The sequence below is a fragment of the Lutra lutra genome, chromosome 11, assembly GCF_902655055.1.
Source record: "Lutra lutra chromosome 11, mLutLut1.2, whole genome shotgun sequence".
In the NCBI taxonomy this organism is placed as follows: domain Eukaryota; kingdom Metazoa; phylum Chordata; class Mammalia; order Carnivora; family Mustelidae; genus Lutra; species Lutra lutra.
In genome coordinates this window covers 79,391,430-79,414,747 of record NC_062288.1, presented here as the reverse complement: position 1 = coordinate 79,414,747, position 23,318 = coordinate 79,391,430, and the positions used below count along the sequence as shown (strand labels likewise).

The 23,318-nt window shown below is 39.7% G+C and overlaps 2 long non-coding RNA genes across 2 annotated transcripts in view; one reads left to right on the top strand and one right to left on the bottom strand.

Moving 5' to 3' along the window:
• The window catches only part of LOC125080564 (uncharacterized), a 310,278-nt gene extending 288,642 nt beyond the window's left edge, over window positions 1-21,636 (top strand). Inside the window, exon 6 of the long non-coding RNA XR_007121408.1 lies at window positions 21,614-21,636. This is a non-coding gene — a long non-coding RNA (uncharacterized LOC125080564). The remainder of the gene's footprint in view (window positions 1-21,613) is intronic.
• On the bottom strand, window positions 2,078-21,727 carry LOC125080566 (uncharacterized). The gene is made up of 3 exons (XR_007121410.1): window positions 21,611-21,727; window positions 19,980-19,983; window positions 2,078-2,090 (listed from the first exon to the last, which is right to left on the bottom strand). It is a non-coding gene; the product is annotated as an uncharacterized LOC125080566 (long non-coding RNA).
• Between the last annotated feature and the right edge of the window lie 1,591 nt (window positions 21,728-23,318).

Below are 23,318 nucleotides of genomic sequence, written 5' to 3'. Positions count from 1 at the left end.
AGAGAATAATCATCCAGTAGGAACGATTCATTCTGCTAGCTGTGTATGACTGAGAAGATTTGGGAAACTCACTGCTTCTGAGTATTTCAGCCAATACTCTTCAGCCCTTACCCCACTTCTGGAGCATTTGAAGGATTACAATGGCTAACGAGTCCCTCAGCTGTCCCTTCTGGTGACTTGGCGTTCAGCTTTCTCGGATCTGCTAAGTCATTGGCCACCGACCACTGACAGCTTTCCAACTTCCCAAATTGTGTTCCTGTCTTCTCCTCTCATATAAATTTGGTCTTGGGGTTTTATGTGTTCTTGAAAAAATCTTTACACTCATCATTAACAAGGTCTTGAGGGTGAATGGCAGTAAACATATGCTTTCTAAAAACATTTCTGTCCTGTAATCAGAACATATGGTTTAATATTTCATTCCTGACCCCTGGTAGTATATTAAGGAGCTTTCTGCTGTAGATGATTTGACTATTTTACCCATTTTGTCTTCAACTTTACAGTCAGCCTTTCCCCAACCCTATATATATAGTTAGATTAAGTGCAGCATAGCATCTGGAAAGCTCAAAATATAAACTATGAACCAATGAACTGTATTACAGGGAGAATTTTTCTCCTTTGAAAAGATTAAAGGTTTCAACTGTTCTTTTCAGGCGTTCCCAAAAGCTCCCTTCTCTGGGTTCTTCTCCTACCTTCCAAGCTCGAGTTGGCTAAACTCGACATTGGATCGAGCTGCAACCCTGACCACAGGTTAGAACTGACCAGCCTATTTCACTAACGGATACCCTTGGGATATTTCTGGTCAGCCGTCTTCCTAAGAGTCCTGAAGTCTTAATATATTTTTTAATTTTGACTAGTTCTAATGGAAATTGTGTATTTTCCTGCTTTGGGAGATGGGAAAATTTCAAACAGTTTTTTCAGGGAAGCTCAAGGTCGTCACGACCAGCATCAGTTAGAGTACACTTGATCCTTGAACAAGACGGCTTTGGCAGTAGATTTTTGACTGCACAGGGGGCTGGGTGCCCCCTAACCACCTCCCTGTTGAAGGGGCGACTATAGTCTGCTCTAGGGATAGCTGCTGGTGGCCCTGCCAGACAGAGGTGGTCTCTTCTCTGTGCTCAGCACAGCACCTTACCCTTTACACCCTTTAGTCATTACTACCCTGTTGAGATTATAATTCCTTTTTTTTTTTTTTTAAACATTTGTCTGTCCCTCTTTTATGACTCTGTGCTACCTGGAGGTAGGAGGCAGGAAGAGAAGGACCACCCCCTTTTTCACATGGGCATTCCCTACTTCTAGCTTAGTACATGTGCATAGTAAATGCTCAATAACTATTTATTAAATCAACGAATGGGACTGTAAGTTGTAATAAACATAGAGCCAAATAAATAATGACACTGTTCACGTACCGATGACCATGTAAACGTAGTCCAAGGAATGTATGTGAATAAGTTTTCCTGTATTGAAAACATTTGCTGTTTTTGTTTTGTCTTGAAGTTAACAGTTGTCCTTTTTTCATTCCATTTGCTTAATTTTCCTATTTACGTGTTATTCAATATCCTCAAGGAATGCTTTACAAAGTCAATAATCCATCAGATAATACATCAGTTATGTTTCCCCCAAACCTTTCTCCGGCTCTGGTCAGGACTGTGGATCTTGTGGTCCTGTGGCAAAGCTGTCCCCTGCTCCCTGCTCCTGGTCTTGTCTGGGCTGAGTAGCCTTTGCCTGCATCCCACATCTTTTTCTTTCCCTTCTTTCTTTCTTCCTTTTTTTTTTTTTTTTCTGTTTTAAAAATTTTGCTCTCTGTTGAAAGAGCACATATTTCTGTAGCATTTTAGGAAAGGGCAGAATGAATTTAATGTGAACTTTAATTGCATGAAAATGTCTTTATTCTACCTTCATACTTGGTGGATAGTCTGGCAAAAAAATTTCTAAGCCAAACATTGTTTCTCTTAGGATGTTCAAGGAATTGCTCCGTGGTCCTCGAGCCTACAGAAGATCTACTGTCATTCTGTTTCCTCATCTTTTCTATACAACCTATTTTTTTTTCCCTCACTGGAAGCTTCCGACATACACGGCTTTGCCCAAGCGTGCTGAAATTTTACAGTTATTTCCTTTATTATGATTTTTTTCAAATTTATCATGTGGCACTTTCAGTGGACACTCTCCATATGAAAACAATGTATTTTATTAAGTGCTGGGGAACGTACTTGTACATTTTTTGTTAATAGTGTGCTCTTCTCTCTCTTCCTTTCCTTTGACTTTTGTCGATGAGATACTGTGGGGTTCGTTTGTTTGTTTGTTTTTGCATTGTTTCCTTCATTTTCCTTTCTCTTCTCCCATCCTTTATATTTCTTCTAATTTTCTAAAAAGTATCCTCACCCTTAAAATTGACAATTTATTCTATTGTCTTAATTTTAATATCTAACGACGCTTAGAGTTTTCTGTTGTTCTCTCATGCCTTCTTATTCTCCTTCTCTGATGTAATATCACATGTTCTATCTCTGAGGCTGTAAGTTAAGGGTTTTGTTTTTGTTTTTGTTTTTTTTAAGTTGTCTTCTACGTTCTATAGTATCTGTCTACATTCCTTTATTTTTTATTGCTTGTTTTCTGGGCTTGGTCTTTTTTATACTGGAGTCTTCCCCTGAAAGGCCTAACTGTTGGTCATCCATTCTTATTAAATTTAAGGCGGTTAAAATAACTGAAAATTCTATGTCTAAGGACAAAGCTTTCACGAGGTAGACCTCCCTGAGGCATGATCAACAGTGATTAGGGATTTTCCTTGGCTGACTCCACAGTGTCAACAAAGGAAGGCATTTTTCCTCAGGGTGTCAGTCCTGTCCTGCAGGAGAGCATCCTGGAGTTCTGGGAGAGAGCCAGAGGAGCTAGGGACTTTCAGTTCCATTCGTGTTTTTAGGGTGCTCTGTTTGCCTGAATGAGTAGCCTTTCATTTTCAATTTGTGCAGAGATTAACCAACCTTCTTCAGTGGGGGAGGGTAGAGGCGAGAGTGGTTGCCTGGCCCCGTGAAGGGCAGCACCCTTCCCCCAACTCTAACCCAGGCCCCGTGTCTCTAGTTCCTTCTCTCTCTGTCCTCCCACGATGCCCAAATCCCAGGGTTTTCTGGGTCTTGAGTCCTGTTGACACTCTCCTGTGTGGCCAGTAAGTGGCAGCCTACTTTTATCATCTCTGTCAGCCTCCAGTCCTCTACTCCTGTCTTCCAAACAGAAGCTAACCTCTCTTGTCCCAGGTTTTCTATTCTCCTCCTCTTGTCTCCTCTTTTCCTCTTAGTGTCCTAATCCTCTCTTCTTCATTTCCTGTCATTTTAGAAGAGATTTCATCAAAAGGAATATGAGCAGACAGGAAGTTAACTAAAAACTATTTGACACTGAACTTCCTATACTGGTTTGAATTCTACATTATTTAGAAACTGTGTACTTCAGGCGAGGTTGTGCCTGTGAAATCGTTCTCCACTGCGTAAGAAACCACCACAAACGTTGGTTCAAAGGACAGTTCACTTCTAGAGGCAATGAAGTGTATCGTGCTGAAAAGCTGGAGTGCGTCTAAATTTCCTAGTCAAACGTTTCCAGATCTTTAAGGAAAAAATTAAGAAATAAGTACTTATCAAGTGTTGATTGTACGCTTGTCACTAACAGAGGTCTCGAATGTACCCTCACAGAAACTTTCGAGATAGGTTCTGTTCTATACCCATGACTATTCTTAGAGGCGAGAAACCCAAAATCAGAAGTTAAAGGAACTTTCTTAGCGTCCTGCACAGCTAGAAAGTAGAGAACTGAGGGGCCATTTCAGGATTGACTTCTAAATCCACCTTCTTTTACAAATTAATTCATGTGATGCATCAGCATGAGGTTGAAAAATCCTGCCCAAACTGATGGGTTTCATCCTCATTTAAGTGATTGATTATGATCAGTTATGATCTCTTCTTAAATCATCCTAGAAATCATGGCTTACAAGTTGTTTTTTAATGTATCATAATGTATCTCACAGATTATGCATTTACATTGAAAAGTCAAAAGCACATTTCAAAAAACACACAAGTTGGTTAAACTCATTTTTCTTATTGAAATATTTTACTTTTTAAAATAGTTTTGGACCAAAGTTAAGGACACCCTTTTTTTTTTTCTTTTTTCTTTTCTTTCTTCTTTTTTTTAAAAAACTCAGATGCCCATCTATTAAAACTACCCAATTAAATTAAAAAAAAAAAAAAACTACCTAAATGCACTACTTTGGCATATACGGAACCCATCAGTACTTACTGAATTTGAGCAAAGAGCTTTTTAAAATTTATTTTGTTTTGTTTGTTTTGTATCTTAGTTTTAAAAAGAAAAATAGTAAAAAGATCTTTGACCAGATAGTCCTGGGTTTGATTTTCCATTCTGACACTCAGTAGCTAGGTAATTTACACAAATTTCTGAAGGTTGCTTGATCTTCGTATTCTAAGTTGGTGGTAATTATAACTAACTTGCAAGTCTGTTAAGAGGGTTAAAAAAGAAAATGCCTTGAAAGAACTCGTGGAGTGTGTCCTTAGCCCGTGTTTCACCCGGATTTGTTTGTTGCAAAAAAAAAAAAAAAAAAAAGAGTCTGATTCAAGCTAGTTCAAGTAAAAGGAATTATTGTGAAGGTGTGGTCGGTGAAATGGAAAGTTCCCTGAAGATCCATGAATATGAAAGCAACTTGCAAAACGAGCTTCACCTGCTTCTCATATACAGGGCATGGGTTGTGCCTGCCATGTTGCGTCTGCTTCTCTCTGGATTCCTGTCCGGTCTCCTCTCTCCACTGACCCTACTTCCTCTACTTATTGATCATTCTGCTCCTATAACTGCTGCTTGCCTGTGGTTTGGGTTTAACCACATTGCCAACTATTTCTTATGTTTCCCAGTATACCCTTTTGCTTCTACTCATAATCAATTGGCAGATTACTCCTTTTCACATTTTTATTTTAAGATTTTATTTCTTTATTTGAGAGAGAGAACAAAAGAGAGCAAGCATGAGTTGGGGGAGAGAGAGAGAGAGAAAGAAGCAGACCCCCCGCTGAGCAGAGAGCCCGATGTGGGGCTCGATCCCAGGGCTCTGAGATCATGAGCTGAGTCAAAGGCAGCTGATGAACCGACTGAGCCACCTATGCCCCCTTACTTCTTTTTTAGTTCAACTCTCAAAAAAACAATGATCTGATTGGCCCTGCTTATCGTTGCAGTTATTGGTCTAGATTATAGTGGATAACTAGATTGTGCAGATGACTGGACAGAGGCCAGAGTGATCATGAAATGCCACTCACCCTTTTACAAGAACTAAGTGTGGTGGTTTCCTCAGAAGTTTATGAATCGAGCAGAGAACTCTGAAGATTCTAGAACAGTAATCTGCGCTCTGTAAGTTTTAGTTTTTCTTTTCCTTAGATTTCATATATCCTGAGTGACAAAAATATTATGCAGAGTCATCATTCTTCTCATCATTAATCTCATTCTACTTTTTTTGTTTGTTTTTAGAGGATTGAGTGACATTGTCAGAAACAAGAAGCAGTAGTTTACTAATATTGCCTGCAGTCAGCTTACCATTTATTGTGGATCTATGAGAGTTAGTGCAGATACTTGGCAGGATTGAAAATCAATTTACTGAACTTTTGCTGAGATGATTAATGAGCTCAGCCCAGTGCTAAGCATTATGGTTCATTTAAACAACTATAAGGATTAGGCCTTATCTTTAAAGGATTCAGTCTTGTTCATTTTTGAGAGAGTAATTCACAAGAAATTGTCTAGAAAAATTAATAGGAAGTTAGTGAGTGTGGTAGAAAAATAACAGGATGTGAAACTAGATTTTGCTCTACTTGGAATCTACCATTTGCTAGTCCACTTACTTTCTGGGCCTCAGCCTCATTAAGACGAGGGAATTATGCCAGGTTAAAAATCCATACAAAAGCAATAATCTGTGTTTCCATATTTTAATCTTAAAAGAAACAAGGGTTTTTTTGTTGTTGTTGTTTTGTTTGTTTGTTTTGTTTTTAATAACTCTCCCCCCTTGCGTTCCACTAGCTGAATTTAGATTTCATGCAGTGGGATTTCTATCATGTAACTAACTTTTCTCACTGATGGAAACACATTGGAATGGCCTTTGATGCCACTGCCCCCACTCAACTAACTCCTGCTGACCCCTAAGATGAGTATAAAGATAACTCTTATTGGGGACCTTGCCCCATCCTGCCTTGTGCTTTCCAGATATGAGCTAGGTTCAATCTAGTTTCAAATGAGATTTATCCATCCTTCATTGTAGAACTTGTGGAAAGTCCAGTGTTCTCCACAGGAGTTCAGTGACATCTAGGTAGGCTTTTTGTGGTGTCACAGACGAAATTATTCTGATGCTTAAAATTGTACAGAAGACTTCAGTCAAGGCTACTGTAGTTAGAGACAGAGAGAGATTAAGCTAAACTCCAAATACAGCAAAGTCAGCTGGGGATTTATAGCCAACTGTCAGAGTGAGGAGGTCAGTGAATGGAAAATTAGCAAGAGGAGACATCAAGGGTAGGGGGATTCCTGACAAATTAATAGGATTCTTGCTAAAGGCAGGTCAAGAACTTACACATCAAACAGGGGGGGATGGAGGACTTGGTCAGATATCAAGGGTGGAAGGGATTTTCACTTAGCTGACTTGGCAGGACTTGTCTGAAGAGGGCTCAGAAGAGCTTGGTTTGAAGCTTGGTCAAGGAGAATGTCTTTGTCAGTGGTCCCTCTGCTTCCAAGCTCCTGCTAAATTAGTTTAATGTAGAATTATTTCACTGTCCTGCACATACTGGCTCTGCTCCACGCCGAGTTGCCTCAGGTCACAGAAAACCCTCAAGATGGCATTACTTGGCTTTTATGAGGCTCTCTGGAGAAAAGATTAAAAGGCAGTAATGTGAAAACCAAAAATCAAAAAACCAGGATGAAACAAATAGAATATTGGCACCCGATACTATCACCGTCATAGCCAGTTAATAAGAGGAAGCTGATTTTATTGTTTACAGTGGTGATGTCGACAGAGCTTTGGTCGTACCTCAGAGCAGGAAGGCAAGGTTGGAAGTTACTGAGAATTGGAAGTTTGACTTAAGGAGTTTCTTTCAGTTCTGCGGTTGGGCTGATTCTTACTGAGTAAATTTCGTGATTTAGCAATTTAGGAGTGGTGGGAAGAGCAAGGCAAGGGTTTTTGAGGCAATGATTTTGAAGAATCTCAGGGTGCAACCTGTTAATGTTTTCTACTGAAGAGCTGATGATTCTTACCAGGGACATTCCTGTAACAGCTAATCTATTTGCTTAGGCAAGATACTCCAGGAACCATAAAGCATGACAATCAAAACAATGAATAGTAAAGTAGTGTTAATCTGGGCCCTACATTATAGACAGTGACCTGTGTGGGAGGCAGGTAGGTTTAGTGATCACTCTCCAAGCTGTGTGCGTGTATAATGGTTCTGGTCCTCAAAAATTAAAATTACATTTCAAATATCTGGTGCCTAGAAGGTTCCAGAGTTATTTCTGAGACTCACACCTTGTTGCTCAATCTTGTCTTCACTCTCTTTTTCTCCCTTCTTCAATTCTTCTTTTTCTTCTGTTCTTCAGTCAGAAGTTACAAAACAAACCCCTCCTACTTCGTGTTTTGTAATTATTATTCAATAGTATCAAAGCAATACATGTACGAACTCTTTAAATCATCAGAGGCAATTAGATTTAGTTCATTTCGAGTACTTAAATAATGCTTATGTTGCTGTGTTGTGACTTTTTACGTTTAGACGTAATTTAATGACTTCCAACTGTAGAAGATGAGAATTTAGCTATCCTGTTTCACTTCATCCTCCACTCTCAGATGTTTTCCCCCTTCCTTTACCTCTCAATTTAGTTACTTAGAAATTTTTGCTTGGTTGATATTCAAGATTTACACTAATTCAAAGGGACACATGCACCCTTATGTTTATAGCAGCATTATTTATAACAGCCAAATTATGAAAATAGCCTGTGTCCGTCAACTGAAGAATGGAGATATAATTATATATATAAAATATGTATTATATAATATATATAATGGAATATTACTCAGCCATAAAAAAGAATGAAATCTCGCCATTTGTAATGACAAGGATAGAGCAGAGAGTATAATGAGGTGAAATAAGTCAATCAGAGAAAGACAAATACCGTATGATCTCACTTATATGTGGAATTTAAGAAACAAAACAAACAAACAAAGGGAAAAAGAGAGAGAGAGAAATCAAGAAACAGCCCCTAAACTACAGAGAACAAACTGATGGTGAGTGAGGAGATGGGGGAAATAGGTGATGGGGACTAAAGAGGGCATTTGTCATCTTAAGCTCTGGTTATTGTATGGAATTGTTGAATCACTATATTGTACCCACTGAAACTAATACAACACTGTATGTTAACTAATTGGAATTAAAATAAAAATTTAAAAATTTTGGGTTTTTTCAGAATTTATATTACTATAACTAGGTAAATGTCATCCATGTAATAATGTTTACATTTTCTTTTCTATACCATTTTCATTTTTTCCTGTAGATAATTGATAGTTTTTGTTTACTGACAATATTACGCATCTATCACGAATTTAACTCCGCACTTTTGAACACAGAGAAAAAAATTCCCCAGTTGTTTTTAATTTTTAAAAAGTTCCTCAATTTAAGGGGAGCCTGGGTGACTCAGTGGGTTAAAGCCTCTGCCTTCAGTTCAGGTCATGATCCCAGGGTCCTGGGATCGAGCCCCGCATCGGGCTCTCTGCTCAGCAGGGAGCCTCCTTCTTCCTCTCTCTCTGCCTGCCTCTCTGCCTACCTGTGATCTCTCTCCGTCAAATAAATAAAGAAAATCTTTTTAAAAATTCCTCAATTTAATTACACAAATCAAGCAGATCACAAAATCTATTGCTTCCATTTCTTTTGGAAACGTATGACCCCTTAATGCTGGCTTTGCTAGGGTTAGAGGTAGGGTGGTTGCCTGGCTGGTCCCCTAGGAACAAGGATTTGAGAGTTTAATTGTTCCTTACACAGATTTTTAGTCTTTCTTTGTTCAGCCGTATTATGTACCCTGAACTACAGGGATACATGTGTGGGGTTCTCATGAGGAATTTCCGTTTTCCTCTGAGCCCCCCTTCGTTCTCACCAGCTGCTCCCCAACCCCATGCTGTTAGGTGTTCTACTCTGACAGTTCTCCGGTAACTCAACTTCTTTCCATCTCCCCAAAACATCTGATTATTCATTGTCTTCTGTTACTTTCAGCTCATATTCTCCTGGCCACTGTGGGTTTACACCAGTTTTTAAAATATTTTATTCTTAGGTTAGCAGGGTTTCTGGAGGGAGCAAGAAAAAAGGTGTACCTTAATCTACCACATTTAACTTAAAAGTTCCCACTTCCTAATGAGGAATGACTCAGTTCTTCATAGCCCTGTCCCAAGTGTAGATAATTGCCCTTCTTTTTGCCCTCAAGGACTGAACAGAAAGTTTAGAATGGGAAAGTACTTAGCTTTTTTTCCCCCCAGTCTTTGGCCCTTGACCTGGAATAGAAACAGAAGAGTCTTCATCTAACAACCTGTTACAGAGATAGCCAGTAAGGACGAGACACAGCCCCGCCCTTTAAGGCACTTACGTTCGGAGAATGATAAAATCTGCTGATCTGGGGCGATATAGTCAGTCACAGGAAGGTTTTCTGTTCTGCTTAAATCCAGAATGGAAGTCGAACACTTTGGAAAGTACATCTCAGATCACTAAGGGGTCATTTAATGTATCCTTTATGGAGAGTTACTGAAAACTACTTCCTTGAGTGTCTAATTGACTATCTCTAAGCCTTTAAATGCTAGTTCAGATATACATACGTGCCACCGTGGGCTGAGCCAAAAGCAATGAAAGGGCAGGACTGAATATCCGGTTGGTATGTAAGTGCTTTTGCAATAGTATGTAAAGGGCATTTTCTTTTACTTTTCCTGCAAGTGAAACACACACAGACACACATACACACAAGAGTGAGTGGGGAGGGAGGGAGGGAAAGTGGGGGGGGATATGAAACTTTGCTAAGTGATTAACAGCCAGACTCTGATAGTGGTTACACTGTAACTTGGTTCTAACCAATACATATTCTCTAAGTCCTTTCTTTGCTGGTTTTTGTTTGAGCTGGAGCTCAGATGGGATCTCCTTGACCCCTCATTCTCATTTTCCCACATATTCTTTTCAAATGAACTCATTTTCTTGTTCTAATAAAAACGCAAGCCCTTCTTTATCTTTTATCTTTTATGGTGATTAAGGGCATTAACCTAGATTGATGGGAATCATTCATCCCCTCCCACCTCTTTCTCTCCATTTCCAAATTGCTACCAGATCCTTTTATTTCTACCATCTGTTGTATATTGACGCTATATGCTGTTCCCCACAACTGTTGAATTCAGACCTTCGTCCTACCTGGTCGACCACTGGAAGCTTCTCGGCGGTCCCCTGATCCCAGACTCCACTCCATCCTCCACACTGCCATGGTTTCCTTCCTGAAACACAGATATGATTGTGCTTTCCTTGGTTTCAGATGCTTTAAAAGGTTTCCATGACCTATGAAATCAATTCCAAATTCCATAGACAAGAATGCCAAGAGCTTTCCGATTTGACTTTATATCAGCTTGTTTCCTCCATTTATCCTCTGATCCCAGTCACATTACTCAACCTTTAACGTGTCCGTGCCCAGCACTTGCTGTTCTCTCTGCCTTGGATGTGGTTTCCTGTCTTGTCTGCCATGTAAGGTCATGTAATCCCATCTCAAACACTACCTTTCGAGACACCCTGTCCTTACCAATAAATTGAGTTACTGTGGTCTCGTGGTTCTTTGTATACTTTTTTAGTTTAGAACATCTCACATTGTATAGTAATCTTCTGCTTATAAGCCTTTTCCTCCAACTACAGCAAGGGAAAAAAATACTTTATTCATCTTTGCATCCTTAACATCTAGTACAGTTCCTGAGACAAAGTATGCACTCACTTAATGCGGGCTGAATGAATAAGTGATTTTTTACTACAGGATTTTAGGGGAGAAACCTAATTACCTTCTGTGAAATGCAAAGTATCTCCAAAGAGAAGGTTTTACTGCTGTGATCCAAACACCATGATTTCAGAACATATGTCTGTAGTCCGAGATCTCGGAACATTGCCCTTATTCTTTAATACCTTCTAATACATTTCCTCTGAAGGAAATGATCAGGGATATCATTCTCAAGCGTTCTTGTAAACTATATGAATGCACTGTACCCCACAGAGAGGATTATGAAATCTTAGTATCCACAGGGATGTCAGTAGCAATATAACTCCTACAAGTTGAACTGTGTTCCCCCAAAAGATGTGGAGAGGTCCTTACCCCCAGTACCTATGGAATGTGACTTTATTTGGAAATAGGGTCTTTGCAGATGCAATCAAATTAGGATGAGGTCATAACAAATGAGAGTGGACCCTCATCCAATATGTGTGGTATCCTTAGAGAGATGAGGCAGAAATACAGACACTCAGGGAGACCACAGTGAGATGACAGAGGAAGAGACTGGAGTCATGTGGCCACAAGCCAAGGAATGCCAAGGATTAGCAACCACAACTGGAAGTAGTCTAAGAGTGTGGCCCTGCTGACACCTTTGACCATGTACTTTGACCTTCAGAACTGTGAGAGAATACATTTCTGTTGCTGCCCTAGGAAACTAACACAATGTGGGCCTTACTTGATATCTTCAGCATTCCAGACTATGCTTGAATAACTCCTGAAATGGGAGACTTACTACCTCTAAAAGGGGTATCTTCCATAGTCGTGATGCCCAGTGTGCTGGAATGTTTCAGAAGGATCCTTAGTTTACTCCCTGGGCCTTTTGCTTATTCTCAAACTGAAGATCGTGACATATATAAGTCCCATAATTTCAACAGCTTTTAATGACAGTTGACATAGGGGTATTTCTACATGAAATGTCTGAGAATTAAAAAAATAAGGTCTTCACTTTCCAAGCATGTGGGGTTAGGCAGAGACACTGGTATTTTTTTTAGTACAACCTTACTCTGATTGACTGATGGTTTCCATCTTGTCTGGAAAGGGAAAATTATGCGGCTTCCTTCCTCCTACATAGGCCTGATTAACTACACGGGAGGGAGGATTTGCCAGTTTTGCTTCCGTGCTTGCTCGGGGTCCGACTGCGTGGAAAACAGGTCTTGGTATCTAGAAGTACTAACGCCAGATTAAAGGAATTAGAAGTCAAAGCAGCTAAAATTCCAGTAAATATTATAGGATTAAGGGAAAGAGCAGGCTGCCTATAAAGTGAGTAAGCATTCCCTGCCTATAAAACAAGAAAGGAAAGCATCACTTAAGTTTAGGATTACCATCCCTCAAGAAAGTGCCATAAAAGATTCGTGCGCGTGTTGACTCTCAAGCGGCCCATGACGTTGATGTAAGTTGTAATTTGAAGAGCATTTCAACCTTTTCAGTTATCAGAGCTTCAGGGAAAACCGAAAACCAGGGCAGAGAAGGTAGATAAAGACTTCAGATGGCTGCCAGCTGAGGAAAATAAATGTTATCTGGACAAGAGGTGAGTGTTAACAAAGGTAGTAGTAGATCTAGGATGCTCAGATAACCACCGCAGATGGTAATCACCGAGAACTCTGGCTGTAAACAGAAGGGCCACGTGCTATTATTCTCTTCCTTCTTTTGCTTCCCCCTCCCACACCATTTTCCCTACCCCCACCACAACACAAGTGATGCCTTTGTAAGACAATTCAGGGAACTAAAGGAAGCAAAAAGTATTTGTCAGCATTACCCTTTAAACAGAATAACAAATAGAGAGGAAAAGAGCTCATGGTGGTTTTCAAGTTTTGACCTAGAACACTATTTTGTATTATTCAGAATTTGGCCCTCGGCCTTGCTAGCCCGGATCCATGGTGTGGTCAGCACCTGCATTCTGGAGGCCCCTAGGGGTCCTTTTTTGGGAAGGCAGGCCTCTTCTTCTTGAAGTAGTTTCCCACCGCTACACTGAGGTCTCTCATATCATCTCATCTGCTGGGTCGTCTGTATTAAACTCACTTTGGGTTCTCTGCGTCACATACCTTCAGTATGATCTTTAGGAAGCTTATCAGGCTTAAGTGGAAAACAAAACTCAGCATTTCTGAATTTAAAGAAAGGCTCTTTCTCTACTGGGGTCCACCCAGGCCCACACAGAACCAGAGGCAGGGATGGTCTGGGACAGGGCCGCCTAACACAGGGTCCCAAATTCTTTGCCTACAAGGAAGGATGCTGCAGCCTCTGCTTCTGGGTTCCAAAATCAAGATGTACATCAAACCTAAATCCAGGGAGCTGTGAGAGGCTTATCAGCATTCTGTTATTTTCTTCTGTATCTTCCTTGAATTGGCCACATTCCTCTTTCATGGTGCCAACTACTCGGTGTTTCTGGTTCTTCTCGCCTCATCTTCCTGATCAGCTATTGCCTGGTAACCCCCCCAGTCTTGCTGGAAACCAGACCTCTAGTTTACCTAGATTGAGTGGGAACACGAGCTATCAGATTGCACCTCCACATAGATCTCTTCCAAAGAGGTATTTGTTTTTTAATGGACCTCTCTAGCCATGAGGCCAAACCTTCCCGGACCTAGAGATGTCTTACCCTGCTGTTGCACCGTCATGCTAAATACTCTGCGGGTGCATAAGAAAACAAGGTGGTGACCGCCCTCCATCCATGGAGACCACATGTATAAAGGATTTAAAAGCAATACTAAAAGCAACTAAAAACTGTGTCTGCTTTATCTTATCATCCTATAGCAGAAATTCTGTACAATAGTGCAGGGATGGGGGAATACCATCTACAGACCCCATCCTTCGTAAGCCATTCCTCTTGGTCCTGACATCATCTATAGATCCCTGGAATATAAAGGTACTTAATTTGATGATTTTCAGTAACTCCTCTTAAGTATCCATCCACGGCACTGACCCTTTAGGCCTTCCACTGACCTATTTGTAGGTCTCCATGCCTAGCTCTGGGAGTCTTTGCCTCTGTCCAGACACATTTTTCCCTGTCCTATTCATCTTACTGAAACTTTTGGTCTCTCCTTCCTCCATAGGAATCACCTTGTCTTATTTAAAAATGCCTAAACCAGAGTTTCTCAAAACTCAGTCATTCACATTCTACATTCACAAACTTCTCTGTATCTAGTCACCACTTAAATAATTATCCACATAGAAACTAAGTGAATAAATACTTCACTAATTATTCACTTAGCACCAAAATCCCAGTGCTTTCTATTAGTTGCACAATATGCCATACTTTGGGAAGCCTGGTTTTTAATAATAAACATTTTTCCACTAAGGAAGAGGAAATCTATTCCTTCACAGTACAATATCATTGTGTAGATAAATTATTTTTCTAGAAAAAATCATAAATGTGTTAATTTGTTGTTATTAATAGACACTTGCTATTGGTATTTATTCACGTGTTTGTGACCATTGATAGTGAAGTCAGTGAATTAAGGAATATATTGTAAAGAACAGGAGACTAAATTAGTGAGTGGTCATGTCATGGAGACGTTTTGATTTCTCTCCCTTCCTCAATACAAAATTTCTAAGAAATTCGGACCTCTGAGTCACCTAATCATCTGATTAAATTAACTAAGCTCTTGTAGGACTTAAATGCTTTTTTTCTGCTTTGCTGGTATGGTTTTGAGTAACTCACAATGAACCAAGATAAAGTTGAATAATCTGCAAGAGGTTCATTGAATATTTTATAGAGGATAATGATACAAGAATCTTCCATGTCACGGGTATCATTTACTAAATGCTTATTTGTGTTTCAGGCTTTCAAATTGAGCTCTAAAAGTTAGAAATAAACTTCTGTCATCTGTTTTGCCTTCTTCATATATACAACTTTTGAATCACAGAATGATTGTAGGAAGTTTTTGGAAAGCAGTTGCTTTCAAAACCTATCGCAAACAGTAGGAAATTGAGTTTTTCAGGTGTTCTGTAACCTGAGCAGTGATCAAACACTGAAGTATCCCATTCTAGTTCATTTGCTCTTCAGAATCTAAGTAATGTCTTTCAAAGACGTTGGTGAGTTGGGCAGTTTTTGAGGCAAAACGACTCAATTCCCCAAATTGTATTAGGTTTCCCATCACTCTCATGAGAAAGAATAATGCAGACTCTTGGCACCAAAGCCAAAGAGAGAACAATGTCCTGAATGTCTTTCCATCTGAGTGGGGAGAAAACATACAGGAAGTCCTGGGTTAACACAAGTTTCTCAGGCTACAGCCTCTCAACTTCGAGAAAGCAACTTTACTATACTATTCGTGTTATTTAATTGTGTCCTTATTACCCGAACACTGTCATGGTTAAATCCAAAAGCTGTTACACTTTATGGAAGGCAGCATAATCCTATTACTTGGGATGTAATTCTAATCTGGATATAAAAAAGCAAGAGATTTTTGTGTTTAATGAGTAAAACAGCCATTAATGGTTGAAAACTAAGGGATTTGATAAGAAGACAACTGAATATTGAAGAATTAAATTAAATTTGAGTAAGTTTGAGCATGAAACTTTTGAGGAAATATTGTAGTTTTGTGAATTGAATTGGAAAAGGCTTAAGGAATTGATGTGATGAATTCCAGTTTTTAACTGATGAAAATTTTAGATTTGTAAGGTGAACTGCACAAGAACTCTAGTAGAAAAACCTGGCCTAGGAAGTGCCATATTACTCAGAAGATCCAGATTTCTGAGGAATTCAAAAGGGGAACTTACACTAGCAGGCTCAAGGTAAAGAAGAAGTATTCTCTGATACAGTGTTGCATCCATATATCATGGTTGGAGGGGAAATTTTATCCTTTATTTACCATATACTATTATAATGTATCTCTTTTTTTATGCTGGAAATACATGTAGTATAAGAAATTCTGATAACAGGGCGCCTAGGTGGCTCAGTCAGTTGAGTGACTGCCTTCGGCTCAGGTCATGATCCCAGGGTCCTGGGATCGAGTCCTGCATCAAGCTCCCTGCAGTGGAGAGCCTGCTTCTTCCTCTCCCTCTGCCTGGCGCTCTGCCTACTTGTGCTCTCTCTCCCTCTATCTCTCTGTCAAATAAATAAACAAAATCTTAAAAAAAAAAGGAAATTCTGATAACAAAAATAGACATACACAAAATGAGAAATGAATAGCTACAAAAATAAGTTAAAATCCTAGAAATGAACCAAAAGACACTTTAGGTGCTCACTATCACTGATCATCAGGGAAATACAAATCAAAACTACAAGGAGATATCACCTCACACCTGTGAGAATGGCTAAAATCAACACCACAAGAAACAACAGGTCATGTGGAGAAGGGAGAACCCTCTTGCCCTGTTGGTAGAAATGCAAACTGGTGCAGCCATTCTGAAAAACAGTATGGAGATTCCTCAAGAAGTTAAAAATAGAACTACCCTATGATCCAGCATTTGTACTACTAAGTATTATCCAGAGAAGACAAAAGGGATACTTGCTGATGTTTACAGCAACATTATCTACAATAGCCAAATTATGGAAACAGCCCTGGTATTTGTCAACTTGGATAGGGAAGATGTGAGATATACATATATACGTGTACACACACACACACACACACACTCACACACCCTGGAATATTACTCAACCATAAAAAGAATAAAATCTTGCCATTTTCAATGATGTGAATTGGCCTAGAGAGTATTACGCTAAGCAAAATAAGTCAGTCAGACAAAGACAAATACCATATGATTTCACTCATATGTGGAATTTAGGAAACAAAACAAATGATCAAAGGGGAAAAAAAAGAGAGGGAGAGGCAAACTAAGAAACAGACTCTTTTTTTTTTTAAAGATTTTATTTATTTGACAGACGAAGATCACAAGCAGGCAGAGAGGCAGGCAGAGAGAGAGAGGGGGAAGCAGGCTCCCTGCTGAGCAGAGAGCCCCATGCAGGGCTCAATCCCAAGACCCTGAGATCATGACCTGAGCTGAAGCTAGGGGTTTAAACCACTCAGCCACCCAGGCGCCCTAACTAACTGGAATTTAAATAAAACCTTTAAAAAAAGAAAACAATAGAATTAGGGAAATAGAATCTTGAGAGCTGGGGAAAACTCTAGAATGGAGATACTAATGAATTAGAAGATTGCATTGAGGACAGAAACATAGCACCGGATACAGAGATAAAGAAATTAAAAAACACAAGATAGATGGATTAGAAATTAAGAAGCTCCAGAATTTGTCTGATAAGCATTATGGAAGAAGAGGAGGAAGTCACAGAGAAGCGATATGTGAAGAAATGGCTAAGAATTTTCCTACAGTGAGGAAAAGCATGAGTCAGATTAAAAGTACTTTCTGGGGCGCCTGGGTGGCTCAGTGGGTTAAGCTGCTGCCTTCGGCTCAGGTCATGATCTCAGGGTCCTGGGATCGGGTCCCGCATCGGGCTCTCTGCTCAGCAGGGAGCCTGCTTCCCTCTCTCTCTCTCTCTCTCTCTGCCTGCCTCTCCGTCTACTTGTGATCTCTCTCTGTCAAATAAATAAATAAAAAAAAAATCTTTAAAAAAAAATAAATAAAATAAAAGTACTTTCTGAGTATCAGGGAAATACAAATAACACTGACTCTATGCCTAGACATTTTCTAATGTAACTGCACATCCATCAAGGATACAAAGAAAATCTTAAAAGCTATTAGAGAGAAAGAGCATTTACAAAGGAACATGAATTAGTCTGACAGAAGACTTTTGAACACTGTAATAGATGCCAGCAAAGAATCACATAAAAATAAAAGGGAAAACCCACCCCAAAATTTATGATAGTATTACACATTACATTCCTAAAGCATAACTTCCAAATATATGAAACAAAAACTGAAATTAAACACAGACAGTGAGAAATTCACTATCATAGCAGGATATTCATAGTTTCACTCCTTGTCATTTTACAAACTTGGAAACAAAATGAATATATATCATCAGGGTAATGATCTAAAACACTATTATACACATACCATAGAATATTATTCCATCATTCAATCATTAAACATATTGAATGAATATGTAGAAGAATGTCAGTTGCTGTTGTATTTCCCCCAAGTGAGAATAGCACAATGGAGAGAGGTAGATATGAAATGATGCAAGTGATTGAAACTAAAATGATCCCAATATGTACACACTCATGGTACATATTTGTATATGATTAGATGAGCGCTGAGAAAGTCATGGAAAAATACATAAAAAAATTACTTTCATTACTAGTGGTTGAGGGGGAAGGATGGACACAGAAATGGATAGGGGGGGGGGGGGGGCCGGGGGCGGGGTGCCTGAGTGACTCAGTGGGTTAAAACCTCTGCCTTCGGCTCAGGTCATGATCCCAGGATCCTGGGATGGAGCCCCACATTGGCCCCCTGCTCAGAGGGGAGCCTGCTTCCTCCTCTCTCTCTCTGCCTGCCTCTCTGCCTACTTGTGATCTCTAGCTGTCAAATAAATAAATAAAATCTTTTTAAAGGAAAGAAAGAAAGAAAGAAATAGACAGTGGAAGGCATGGAAAACTCATTAAATTTCAATTATTATGGAAAAAAATAGCTGTGATCCATCTCAAATTCCTCAGTAAAGACTCTGAAGCAAGAAGGAACACAAAGTAGTAGGAGGAGCCAGCCTGGAGGCACAAAGACCATCTTTTGTTGTACCAGCAGTAAGGGCACAGAAGGGTCTCTCTTTGCCTACACAGACAGAGAGACAGACAGACATAATTTACTGAATGTGTTAGACGGCCAAACTTTGCTACACTGTCTGTATAGAATGCTCATGTCTTCATTTCTTTCTATTATGATACCTTTATCTTTAATACACATTTCTGATTAGAAAACATTACTTTCTGTTGTAAGTTGATCAAGGAGAGAGTCATTAAATAATTCCTTTTCATTGTGGACTGTTTTGGGGAAAAAATGCAAAAAATAAAAACCACACAATTTGTGTGGCCAAATTTCATTCTCATGTATCTGAGAATAGAGGTTAAAAGCAGAGTCATTGAGGTGGAGAACTCTTTTGTGGAATTTGCTGTAGAATGAAGCAGAGATATATGTCAGTAGCTGGAAATGTTAGAATTAAGAAGGTTTGAATAAGAGCTGTTGCCATTTGAGTACAAGTCGTATCAAAGCAAACATAAAATGAGGATGGGAAGAATCTAGTGGAGAAGGAAAGAGTCATGGGAAAGAGATAATAATTTCAAAAGCAGCATCCCTTGTCAACCAAGCAGAGATGGGCTTGGATATGTCTGAAGGCCTGGCCTGGGATCACAACATGGGCAGCTTATCCATCGTAAAGACACATGAAGGGGGAGGGAAAGCAGAGTGTACTGGGTAGAAATGCAAATAGTTTAGTGTCAATGGGATGTTGGAAGAAAAATGCTTTTCTAATAGCTTATATATTTTCAGCAAAATCAGAAGCAAGGCTATCAGCTAAAATTGAAGAGAGTTAGGAATGTTGGAAATTTAGGGTTACCTCAAGGAAAAAAGCAAACTATAAGAAAGAAAAGATCAGAAGAAGAAAGCAATAATGCAGCCAACAAATATATGTTTATAAATGAAGCTACTTGACTTTTAAAGAGAAATAAAGCTGTATTTATTTGTGATTATTAAAGGCCCATAAGAGAGAGGGAACATACAGCCAAAGCTCTCCACACATTTGCAATTTGGGGAGTTTATCTCTGCAAGAATAGAAGAGCAACTCCTCACTGACTTCCTCGCTGATCTATTAACTGCTTCTGGCTTTTGAGATGCTTTAAATACTAAACTCAGCAAAAACTGTAGCCCAAAGATGGAGCAGACATTGAATTGAACTGGTCAAGTTTCATATTGTGTATATCCTTTAATATAACATGTTCATGCCAATAGATATGTCATGCATAAATGAAATGCTACACTGTCATGGGTCAGCAGGATTGGTCTGGGTCTCAGATGGGTAGTTAGAACTCAGCCTCGCTGAAGACTTATCTTTGCAAAAACATGCTTATTCACCATCTAGGTACCCCATGGTTTTGTTCCTGTGCCCATGTAAATGTACTCCAGCACAGTGCTAAGTATCTATTAACCTATTTCTGAAAAAAAAACAAAACAAAACATATATTAGTCACACAGTGCTAGCATTCCTAAGGAAAAATGTATTTAATCAAATAACACTGAGATGCATAAAAATGAATATGACGGGAAAACACTGGGATTCCAGTAAGATGCTTCTCACCCATCAAATTCTTTCTAAAATACGAAGATTTACCAAAGTGCCTTGCACCTCTGTCTCAGAAACCAGTTCAACTTGGACCCACACTCAGGGATGGTCCAGAGCTGGTGCCCCTAGGCACGTATAACTATGTAAATTTGAGTTTAAATAAAGGCAGAGAAAGGAACAATTCTGTTCCTCAGTGTCACTAGCCACCTTTCCACATGTGACTAGTAGCTACCACATTGGGCAGCAGAGATAGAGACGACTTCATCATCACTGAAAGTTCTATTGGACCGCGCTGGTCCAGACCATGGGAAACTGTCATGATTTATCCCATCCTCAAGATTGCTTCTGGTCCAAGTAAAGCATAAAGAAATATGAACTTCTGATGCAGCCTCAGAACCGCCTTGGAACTGACCCAGAGCTGGAGCTCTGAGCTTTCTCAGTCTGGACCTGACCAACAGAGACCCACATCAACCGTCAGAGTTTAGGAGGAGGATAAAGCAACACTTATACCTAAAATGACATAATAATGCCTGGGAAGGCCTTTTTAAAACTATGAAGTGCTAGGCAAAAATAAAATATTCTGTCTATTTCCCTGTGCAATTGCCCTTACTTTGTTGTGGGAATCTCCCTAGATTATTATATTCGGTATTGGACTCCACAGCGCGACACAAATGCAGAAAATCTGGAGGCAGTTCAGAGGAGACCCACAATGATGATGAAAGGTTTGGAAAACAAAATATGGTGGTTAAAGACAAAAGTCGTTCATGTGGGGAGAACATTTTAGAATTACCTTCAAGCGTAAACATGTATAGCATTGAGAATTATGTCCAGTTACATTAAAAAAGAGTATGCACAGAAGAGAAAGATGAGATCCTATTAAGAGCGTAAAGGGAATTTTCTGACAATGGTGGCTGTGCTGGCACAGACCGTTAAGGAAATTTAAGAAGTCTTCTCTGAAAATATTTGAAAGCAGAAAAAGTTCCATGTTTTTGGAAAAGGCCTCAGAAAAATGTTTTCTGGCCATTGACTCCTTCTGAGGAAAGCAGTCGGATATAATTCATTATACATACGTTCCCATGTTTTATATCCTGTATAAATATGATCCCAGCTGGTTGGCCCAGAGATGGGTTCTAGCTCACATCAAGCTACCTATAGCCAGCCTGTGTGCTTTATCCTGGGAGCAGTACAGAGGTTAAGGTTGTTGCGGCCGCAGAATCCACTTCTTATCACATAGCCCGTTGTTTTTCCTATGGGATCATCCATGACCTACTCCATGTAGCCCGGGTCCACTTAATCAGTGCATCAATCCTCCCTGGAGATATTGGTTGGTTCAGAGATAACAAGTATCCCAAGTCAATCCAATGTGACTCAATTCCAAGATTTTTTTTCTTTAACTAGTGGGAGCAGAGAATCTCTCTTGTGATGTTTGGAGGTGTGAGATGGTAATTACGCCTCATTGTAGTGACCTGGGGTGGGTGGCCACTGCGTGGAGAGGAGAGCAGTAGTTTTCCAATTTCTCCATTTCAGACACATCTGAGCTTCTGCCAGGGAGCAAGCAGCTAGAGATGGTTGGCAACACAGGAGCTGCAGAGCTAGGGAAGGAGCAGAAGGAAGTGATGGGCCGCTTTTCAGTATACAGACCCTCAGTCCATCCCCTACTTTGTAGCAACACACTCCACCTCCAGGGGTCCTTCTCCTCTTTGCAGTTCTTTGGCTTCTGAGATTCTCCAAAACGGCCCTCTGTCCCTTAACTCAGTTACCAAGAGACTATGCTTTCCTGTTGTTACACATTTACCGAAATTTCCCAGCCACAGATGTCCTCACTCCTGTCTTTTTGTCCTTTCAGTATTTTCCCCCCTTTGGCATCACTTCAATGTGCTCTGAGGAGGGAGATAAATGTACTTGGTCCATCCATCATCTTTCAATGACTTTTATGGTGAGAACAAGCCACAGTACCTAAGAAGAAGGAACAAGCAGGAGGAGAAAGAAAGAGAATTAAAGCAAGACGTAATGTGCGCCAGCTGTTGTCATGAACGAAGTGACAAATGCTAGGATGCTCTTACTCAAGTCGCTCTGGAAACCCACTGTGGATTTGCATATCAGAGGAACAGCTAATACTTCAGGGAGGTCAGAGATCAAATCTTGCTGGGATCTGGAAGAGATCCAGGCTGTGGATGTTTGCAACTACAATTTTCCCCTAGCTCAGGGGGAGTGATATAGAAGTCAATTTGGCTGTTGGTTCCCTTGTTTGGTTGGTTTTTATTTTGTTTTTTACTTTTGGATTGACTTCAGTTCTTCTCTGTTAGACATTTTTTGGTTGTTTATTTAACAAATATTTACCAACCAACCAAGAGGTTCAAAGGACTACGTTATGTCCTAAAATACAATAATAAAGATCCAAATCTTGCATCAAAAGACATTTCAGCCTTTTTAAGAAAAGCCATCTGTAGGCTAAGAAATACAAGGGGAGAAACATTTTTGAAAGAGGAGGGCAGGCGAGAAAGAAGAGGACGATGAGGTGGGTGAGGCAAGCGGTTACTTGAATCAAGAGGAAATATTTGGAAGTAATCAGACTTCTGGTGCCAAACTGGAACATTGGCGTTTCCAGATGTCTCTTTAAAATCCCAGGATTTTAGCAGGATTAATACTGGAGACATTTACCCATATCTAAGGGCGGGGGAGCTTGTCTGGTGAAGGTACTGTTGCTAAAACACACAATTTCACTCTGCTCTTGAGCTATAATCTACAATTTTTTATGGCCCTTAGTTTTCTCATTTAAAACGTCCAAGGTTGTTTCAAGTTCTAAAATTTGAGTATTCAACCCCCAATTCTGGCTTCTGGACAATCTTCCCGTAGTCTTCCTATTTATACCACATCCTGTCCCCAAACCAATGAATTATTTCACTTTAACCCTGACTTGGAATCCTACATTACTTATTTCAGTCTCCACCCTAAACATATTTCTTCTTCCCAATTTATTTTCAAGGTTGAAGGAAAGTTCAAGTGAAACCTAGCAACATATAAACCTAGAAAAGAGAAAGAAGGATATAATTTCTTTTTTCGTGTAGAAGACATTATTTGTGCTAAAAGCACACCAAATGCT